Here is a 10,480-nt window from a genome sequence, read left to right on the forward strand (position 1 = left end):
CTTTTTACTTTTGAAGAAATTGAATAAAGCTTTGATGTTCTAAACATGGAAGGAGATGTGAAGTAGATGTCATGGAGCACATTAGGATGTAAGGTAGAGTAGATTTCATTTTGTAAATATTGTTTTGTAGAATGTAAGGTAGATTAGATTTTTCATTCATGCAATTTTAATTCATGCAAGTGTGTTTAATTTTACTTTGATTTCATGACTAGTGGCATGTGTGATCATCTTGTCTATGTTGCTGACCTTTATTTTTCTGTAGTTTGATTTTCATTAGTATCATTTCTTTAACTTGCACTTCACTTTTTGCTCTTAGATATCAAGTTGTTCATCTATTGATGGTTATTTCTCCATAATCAAATAACTTTATTGGAGCCAAAATATCACTTAGTACAGCTTGGTTTAGTTTGCTTTAAGACTCACATTGCTGACTTGTTCATAACTGTTATCACATGACAAATCTAGCTGAAAGGCAAAAAGGTTAAGAAAAGGTTAAAGTAGTGTGATTTGTCTCCTTTATGTAGTGTCACTTAGATTTCACATTTCATTTTCATTTTAAATCAGCAGCATAGATACTGGGCCAATGTCATTAGTTCTTTATTTGATGTCTTTATTTTCCTTTAAGCATTTGATTTCATAGGTGGTAGGGGGCCCCTGCCTTGTATAGTTGTCACTTTAATTTCTTGTATTTCTTTTTCTGATTTTCATGTATATTAATGTACAGTTTGAATTACTGCATTTTATTTTCTTTTTAACATGTATATTATTGTACATAAATTGCTTTCAAGTTGATTGTAGATTAGTGATGCACATAGTCTTTTAATGAACTAATGACGTGATAGAATCATCTTGTCCTTTTGCTGAAGCAGCAAGGATACTGGGTCTCTAGTCATTCTCTCATTATTTGATTATTGCATTTTATTTTGATTGAACTAGTTGTATATTTACACTTTTGTTTAAATACTAACTCCATCAATAAAATGTTTTAAGTTCTTTTGAAGTGCTAAGTTTTGGAAGTTACCATTAAGGACATAGGCCTTGTCTTGAAATCTTTATCCATACTTGTCCTTTAAAAGTATTCTTAAGACCTTAGAAAACCAACAAGAACAAAACCCCAAAAACAAAATAAACTATAAAACAACGAAGTAAGAGAAAGGTTAACTAAGCACATATAGTGCACCACACTTCATCAGTTTACGATACCCGGATTGATAATTTATTTAGAGCAATTTAAGACATTAAATTGACTAGACATTTTGGCGCCGTTGCTGGGGAAGTGTAATTAGGAGACCTTATTTCTTACATCTGGAAAAAAAAGGTTAATAATTCTTGAGTAGGCTCTCCTCTTGCACTTTGTGTGATCTAGAGGATCAGAAAAAGGATTGTTAAGTAAAAAAAAAAGAAAAATAATAATTCTTGAGTATGCTCTCCTCCTGCACTTTGTGTGATCTGGAGGATCAGAAAAAGAATTGTTAAGAAAAAAAATAGGAGATAAAATAAACTTCATCACTTCAATTGATTGAAGAAAAAGAAAAAAAATAAAAAGAGAGAAGAAAAACAATCTATGGCTATCTCCATTCCTAGTTTTCGCTATGGCTTCAATAAAAAAAATTTTGCCTCCCTGATCAAGCTTTGGTCCATTTGGATTCAGTGGTGGATTTTTCTGCCATGTGTGGTTTCAATTAGGGTTCAAAACTCTCTTCAATAATGCATGGGTTTGTTGGGTTATGTCATGGGAATGATTGTCTCTTCTTATTGGAATGATCTAATTAGTGATAATGAAGAATTATAGAGTTGTTCATGGCTTAACGACTCATCTTTTCCATGAAGAAAACGGCTCAGCTTTCCCACAAAGAAAACGAAAATAGCGGGAGTGTGCGCACTGTCAAATACAAATACTTACACAGACATTTAAGGTTAGCAGACCAGAGTACAAGATTCAGGCATTTCCTTGGTTGATCAGTGCCAGATATAAGCGCATTCAAGATAACAAAAAAAAAAATTACAGAGGAATTCAACTATGCCATAAAGAAAACAAAAATCGCTGGATTGTGCAATAGTTACCGACATGCAAGGTAGAAAGGAAATGATATTTTCACAGGTAGAAACGAATTGCAGAGCCTAACGCGTGGGATACCAGGCCAGAGCCAGAGCTTCTGGTTCACTCGCCTACATGGAAGGCCTGCAGGATCCTTTCACATTTTCCTCCCTTTTGGGTGTTTGTCGCCGTTTAAGCCACGAAAGAAAGGAATAGAATGACTATTGGTCAATCATTGGTATAGATTGACGTATCAATCCCTTAGCCATCAGTTACATCAAAAGCTACCAGTGATTTTAGTACAGCATGCACAGCCGCACACACTTGCTCTACGGGGCAGCAGCAAGAGTGACTCAATAGATTTCTTCATTCGGGCTTGCTTAGGCACCAAACCATGGACTGGGTCTGCTAATTAAGTTACTTCCCTCGATCAGTATCAGAACGTGTAGAGTCTAGACAAGGGTTTTTGCCGAAGGAAACAAAAAGGGAACATATTACAGAGGTTCTAACACGTTTGGCACACACCTGCAAAACAATAGATCAAACAAGAACAACGAATGCAGAACAGAGAACAGTAAAACTCAGAAAAAAACGTAAACACAGAAAAAACGTCAAACTTCAAACGTTCGATTTGCCCAAATGGAGATGAATTTCAAAAAACTAAAACATGGGTTTTTTTGCCAGGTGGGTTAATTAGATAACCCAGAAACCGTTTGAGGAAATTCGTGGCGGTCTGGGAGAAATCTTCGGTTCTTTGGAGCCTCTTTCTTGCTGCCGCGTGAAAAAAACTGGAGTTGAATTGATTAACAGATAATTTGAATGTGTTCCGCGTGCCTGAGGAGGAGAAATCCAAATAGGAATCTCATGTGCTGTTATTCAAGCTTGATTGCATGTGTTTAATAACTAACAGTCCCATGCAACGTGTGACTGTGTTTCAGTTTCAGCCATCAATAAAGACGTGTTTTAAACTCATACGGCTCTTCATAGCCGCATAACTCCCGCTGCAAACTCCACGCTTCAAACCTTGATTACAGTCCGTTTACCAATAGTTTTTCAGAGGACTTCTTTTCATTCGTTTGAATGCGTGGGAGTGGAAGATTGCGTGTGCTTCACATCCTACCAATGTATGGATTTTGCCGTTTACAATTTAAAGGAAGATACATGGAGTTGGCTTCCCACTATAGATGCAGGGGACGGATGTCCGCGTCTCATGACGTTTAAACCCAGGCCCGATATGAAGGGGGTTTTTTTTGGGAAAGTTGTTTACCGGGGCCTGTTTGGGAAGGCTATTTTGCATTTATCGGTGAAGGCAGCCAATTCCAAGATTGAAGACTCAACAAAAACATGGCAGTTTTCCAAACGAAGCTTGGCAGAGCTGAACCGTGAATTGCACTAGTTAAGTTAGTTGTCTTGAAGGGGCACATTTTTTTTTTTTTCTCTTCCACGCACACAGCCACTCCTACACTCTGCACTTTCCGCAGCCAATACAGCGTTTCCGCAGCTCATACAGCGTTTCCGCAGCCAATACAGCGTTTCCGCAGCTGTTTTGTTAAACTCTAGGTTGCAGGTGTCATCAAGCAAAACAAGTCACATGGGTAGCTAGGGAAATGTCAGTACATGGATGGTGTCCTATTCATTCGATCAAATTTGATGAAAAATACCCCGGTCAAAGGGAAGTCAAAATGTGTGTTATCCCAAAGTCGCCACACTAAGTCGCTGCATGTCAAGAAAAAAATAATAATTTTGAATCAATGAAATGAACAAGTTATTTTCTCACTTTTCTGAAGGTATTGATTAATTTTGGACTGATAATGAAAGATGAATGGCTAACTTTTTATTCAAGATTTTTAGCTACAGAGCTGTTCCCCAATTCCGCAGCCAGAAAAACCTCATTGTTCAAATCAGCCTATCTTTCTCATACAAAATCAGATTTTGATGATTTAAGTACCATTGGAAAGATCTCAACAAGATCTATACAATGAGAAATATATCATTAGAGTTTGAAATGGCAAATAATGAAATAAATTGCTGAAAAGAAGCAACATCAACTTGAGGCACTAATTCCAAAGCAGGTATAAATTCTTTTGATTTTTCCTTTGAGAACTTGTTTCATTAATACAAATTCTTTGTTTTGTGTGTAAATATCATAACTAGAGAGATTGATCACCTCTCTCCTTTGATAATCTTACATTCCATTGCAGAAGAAGTATTAGTTTTTTGCAGGTTCCAGGAGGAAGGACAAATGACTACAAGAGAATGGTGTCTCTCTAAGAGACCAATTTGTTTCATAAGAGGATGATCAGCAACAAAGAGGAAATATGCTGATGTAAAATCAGATCCAAACACTTGAAAAACTTTCAGATACTATTGTCTCCATCATATCCATCCATCACATCCATACCTCATAATAAACCATTCATCCCATTTTCCTCCATATTTTCCACTTACATTCACATACACTTTCCATCTCTTTTTGTCCATTCATAACCCACAAATAAAAGCAAGAGGCTCATTCACATGCTTATTGCCATTGCCATTTCTGTTCTCCATTGCCATTTTCCATTTTCATCTTCCATTCCTTTTCATTTTCATTCCGCAAATAAGCCCTACTTCAATGCAAATTATTGAGTCCATAATCCTTTGAGTCTAAGTTCTTTGTAAAAACACCTTGAGGCTTGCATGCCTTAATGGAAAGTCCTCATGCTGACAAACAATGGGAATACATTAATGTCTCTTGTTCGTCAGATCTTCTAGGTGACTCGACATCAGCAAATTCATTCGTACCTAGCAAGATGTGTTTGGGCATCTTGACTCTCATTGTCATCAATGGTGAGAGTTCTCATGTTGACTAGTGGCATCCATTAATGGCCACTAAGCCAACAATTTCCTACTATGTTCGACATCAGAACATCTTTTCACATAGTAGGAATTGTGCCAATGAGTTTTGAAGACATGAAGACTATTATTTTCAGCATTTTGGAGCAGATTCAGCAAGTTTTAGTAGAAGCAATAAAAAGCCATCTTATCTCTCTATCCATGACTCCTCTTGTTCAGCCACTTGAAGAAGAATATGATCAGAATTTTTCAGCCACTACACATACAACTCATCCATTCCAAAGGGTAAGGGAAGGTACGGCATTTTCTAACTTTTGACCATAGAATTCCATAAAAAGCTAGAATGATAATCGTTGGAAAAACATTTCTCTTCCTCATTTCATAAAATTGCCAATACCATCAGTTGGGGGGGGGATACATTCATATTCATATCTTGCCATGTCCATATCATATTCAAGAGCTCACATACTTCCAACATATATTAATTATTACATTGCTATTATGAGCATACAATGGCTTTTGAAAAAGTGCTTAAAGGATAAATTGGATACAAACAAAATCATGGTTGTCACACAAGAACCAACCATCATGCAATCCAATAAAGATATACTTTGCAACAATAATCAAAATATCATTATGCAAAGTTCAAAGATCAAAGTAGAAGAAAAAAAAAAAATGGTTGTAACACAAGAACCAACCATGTTGCAATTCAAGTAAAACACTTTGCAGAAATATGAAGTTATCAAATGAGAGAAAGCACGGGGAGTGGATCCGAGTGGGAGTGGATATCATGCAAAGTTAAGCCAAAGCTCAAGGAACAAAAGAGTTAATGTAATATATATTGCATGAGGACATGCAATAGCTTCAGTTGGGGGGTATGTTGAGCCTTGAAAATGTCATTCATTTCCATTACACTTTCACTATTATGTCCATTATATCACTTCCATTTCACCTCCATTTCACTACTATGTCACCACATTCATCCCACTTTCATTATCATTGGGCCACCTTTATGTTTTTCCAATCTTTATTATTTCTAAGCCTTTTAAGTGAATTTGTGGTTAAACATTAGAAAATAATGTGCATATGCTTATACCTAACAAATGGGTTAAGATTGTTGACATGTGTAGGTTGAAAGGAGGCTTCTAGAAGACCCTTATGTGGCACTCTAAGGCCAAATTCGAATTTGGTTGGAAAGAATCATGGGATCATGAGGATATGTGTCACATCTCCTAATTGTATTGTAACTCTAAAAAGACATGTGTCTTATCAGTTCCTATTTTGATTAGGACTCTAGAGGTAGAGGGAGAGATTCATGGATTATCATTAATGAGATGGCTCTCATCTTTTTGTATAAATAGGAGATCTCTCTCCTTCATTTGCTAGTCTTTCCTTAGTCCTTTTTAGTCTTTTCTTAGTCCTTTTAGCTTGTTAGTCCCATGGCTTTTGAAAGCTTTTGTACTTTGTACTTTTGAAGAAATTGAATAAATCTTTGATGTTCTAAACATGGAAGGAGATGTGAAGTAGATGTCATGGAGCACATTAGGATATAAGGTAGAGTAGATTTCATTTTGTAAATATTGTTTTGTAGAATGTAAGGTAGATTAGATTTTTCATTCATGCAAGTGTGTTTAATTTTACTTTGATTTCATGACTAGTGGCATGTGTGATCATCTTGTCTATGTTGCTGACATTTATTTTTCTGTAGTTTGATTTTCATTAGTATCATTTCTTTAACTTGCACTTCACTTTTTGCTCTTAGATATCAAGTTGTTCATCTATTGATGGTTCTTTCTCCATAATCAAATAACTTTATTGGAGCCAAAATATCACTTAGTACAGCTTGGTTTAGTTTGCTTTAAGACTCACATTGCTGACTTGTTCATAACTGTTATCACATGATAAATCTAGCTGAAAGGCAAAAAGGTTAAGAAAAGGTTAAAGTAGTGTGATTTGTCTCCTTTATGTAGTGTCACTTAGATTTCACATTTCATTTTCATTTTAAATCAGCATCATAGATACTGGGCCGATGTCATTAGTTCTTTATTTGATGTCTTTATTTTCCTTTAAGCATTTGATTTCATAGGTGGTAGGGGGCCCCTGCCTTGTATAGTTGTCACTTTAATTTCTTGTATTTCTTTTTCTGATTTTCATGTATATTAATGTACAGTTTGAATTACTGCATTTTATTTTCTTTTTAACATGTATATTATTGTACATAAATTGCTTTCAAGTTGATTGTAGATTAGTGATGCACATAGCCTTTTAATGAACTAATGACGTGATAGAATCATCTTGTCCTTTTGCTGAAGCAGCAAGGATACTAGGTCTCATAGTCATTCTCTCATTATTTGATTATTGCATTTTATTTTGATTGAACTAGTTGTATATTTACACTTTTGTTTAAATACTAACTCCATCAATAACATGTTTTAAGTTCTTTTGAAGTGCTAAGTTTTGGAAGTTACCATTAAGGACATAGGCCTTGTCTTGAAATCTTTATCCATACTTGTCCTTTAAAAGTATTCTTAAGACCTTAGAAAACCAACAAGAACAAAACCCCAAAAACAAAATAAACTATAAAACAACGAAGTAAGAGAAAGGTTAACTAAGCACATATAGTGCACCACACTTCATCAGTTTACGATACCCGGATTGATAATTTATGTAGAGCAATTTAAGACATTAAATTGACTAGACAGGGTTCCACTTCCTTGGATGGCATGTATCAAAAATAGATGAGACAAGTCCTGCGAAATTTTGGAAGGAGAGTCACACATGTTCATTGATGAATCCAATGGAGCATTAAACATCCACCAAGGTTCCATTCTCATGTAATTTTCCCTACAACCCCCTCAAAGGGCATGTGCCAAAAACAAATGATGGCAGGTGCAAATCCCAGGAAATTTTTGGAGAAGAGTTCCACAGCCTTGGATGGCATGTTTCAAAAATGGATGAGGTTGGGTGAAAGTCCCAAGATATTTTGGAAGGAGAGTCACACCTCAATCTTGACATTAAAGACAAAGTTGATCCATGTTATACAGTGCAGCCCATAAACCTTGGAATGTGTTTCTTGAAGCTACTTCAAAAGAAAACGGAAATAAAATAGAAATGTCAATTGTGCCAACTAGAAAAAATGATTTCTTTGCCTATAACAAAAACACATAGAATACACCTCTAGGGCCATGGATTAGCTACAAGTTGAATGCTTGCAATGATAATCAACCAGATTCCAAACCCTGTAAACATGCTACCCATGATAATGCAAGGAACAAAATCTTACAAATGTCAGTCAAGATATTGTGGTTGACAAAATCTTATGAAACATTGATCATGATAATGCAACAAAACTAATTCTAGTGATAATAAGCACTGCTACTGTGAGAAAAAGGGTGTCTAAAGGCATTTGGATCAAGCAAGTGAAAGTTGTCAATAGTTAGTGGATTACCTGAACCCAGTTGACATCCACACAACAAAGGTTCCTTCTCATGGAAAACAAAAGAAGCAAACAATCACTCATAATAGCAGAGAAGCTTGATAAATTTATGGTAAGTGATTACTCTTTGAAAATCTTCTTTAAAACACAAAAGTCATCCAATGTTCCATTTAGATTTGAAAAATTGCAATGCACAAACTTTATGGAGGGTAGAAGACCACTTGAGAAGAGGCTATAAAATGTTCATCCTGGAAATGTTAATGCTACTGTGAGAAAAAGAGTGACTAGAGGCATTTGGATCAAGCAAGTGAAATATGTCAAGAGTTAGTGGATTACCTGAACCCAATTGACATCCACACAGCAAAGGTTTCTTCGAATGGAAAACAAAATAAGCAAACAATCCCTCATAATAGCAGAGAAGCTTGATAAATTTATTGTAAGTGATTCCTATTTGACAATGTGAGTGGGCGATGTGGACTCATAATTTCCCGGGGGGTATTCTTGTTCCCACCTCTGCCTAAGTTAGAAGCCCTAGTCATTCTAATTGGAAATAAATGGCTCCTTGACATTGCCAAGTCTACTGACCAAATTCCTGAAACAAGATTCCTTGTATCATTGGTATTAACTAATGCAAAAGGAGTTGTAATATTCATGACTTCAACAATTTTTCTAGATATTGTTGTTGTTGTGCTTGAGAAAGGGGTGTGAACAGGCATGTCTGAGGTATTAGAGAACCCCTTCCCATGAATACGATCTGCAGCAATATGCTAAGTATTCTCCCACATACTCATCCCTCCATCTAATGCAGAGGAACCATTTTGAGATGTTGACACACAATATTAGCACACAATGAGACTATTCATCTTAGAGATATTGGAGAGACAAAATAAATAAAAATGAAATATGTGTGTGATCATCCCATGTAACTCTTGCACCCTCTCTATAACTCAAACTCTCACCAAAGAGGATAAGTCCTAACTTTAGTGGGAGTCCTAAACTGAGGGTGTTCCTAGGGGTCGAAGCTATATGACTTGGTTTGACTAAGGCAACTTGATACTACCCACTCACTGGTGTAAATAGAAGATGAAATTTCCAATTATGCACAAGCGTTAAGATATTCAATTTAGACAACAATGCTTATTCATGTAATGTGCTTGGAATATTAAAAACAAATCTTGTTCAAAATCATACATTTCGATAAATACAATGTGGTCATATCCCTCCACTTCAAAATTATACCCTGCAAAGTTGTGATTGCAAAGAATATTGTTAAGGAAAGAAAAATGCTTACTACCAGAAATGAAAATGATTTCAAAATGACAAAAATATTTTCAGTTGAACCTGGAGGTAAAAGAATAACTTATTGGTTTGAATATTGAAACTACAAACCTACTTTTGTTCAATATTTTGGTTTTCCACAACAAAAATTCATTTCTACCCTTTGAATCTCTAACCCGACAGACAAATAAAAAACTCCAAGCATATAACTTCAAAAAAGGACCCTCTAAAGCTATTGCATTTGTCCACATTTTCAGACAGGGGTTAGGCTTCGAATTGGTGAATGATTTAGTTTTTATGCATTTGGATTAAAATGGCATCAAATCAATGTTGAAACCATAAAATATTCCATGGACAAGGAATGTTTAGACATTCCTGCGTAAGAAGAGACATATCAGAGTGTTTCCTCTTTAAGAAGGACAGCACCCAGATGTCCACTATTTGGAAGAGATGCCCTAAGAGATGGAGGGCATCACCAACATCCTCTCTTAACTGCAACCTTCACACCACCACCACCAATCTCTCCTTCATAAGCTTTCCCAAAACCACCAACACCAAGAATCTGTGACTCATCATAGTTTTTGGTAGCCTCTTGTATCTCTGCAAAGGTAAAATGTTTGCAAAAACTGGAAGGTGTAGATGACACATAGCTCCCATATTGCAATATTGTACTCTTCATATGCCCATGTAGCCCCTACTCTTGAAAATGAATTTTGATAGAGTGGTAAGACATTGTCATCTTCAGTTATGAGTAAGAGTAAATACCATTAAATTACACAGATAATGTAAGATTCCATGCTCAGAATCATAATTTTGACACAAAAATGAAGCAAAAAAATATGTGATTCATGTTTGCCAATCAAACAGAGGAAAAGTAGGATGTTCTTGAAGGA

This window comes from Pinus tabuliformis, chromosome X, assembly GCF_031772625.1.
Source record: "Pinus tabuliformis cultivar Carrire ecotype Pingquan chromosome X, CPIR1, whole genome shotgun sequence".
In the NCBI taxonomy this organism is placed as follows: domain Eukaryota; kingdom Viridiplantae; phylum Streptophyta; class Pinopsida; order Pinales; family Pinaceae; genus Pinus; species Pinus tabuliformis.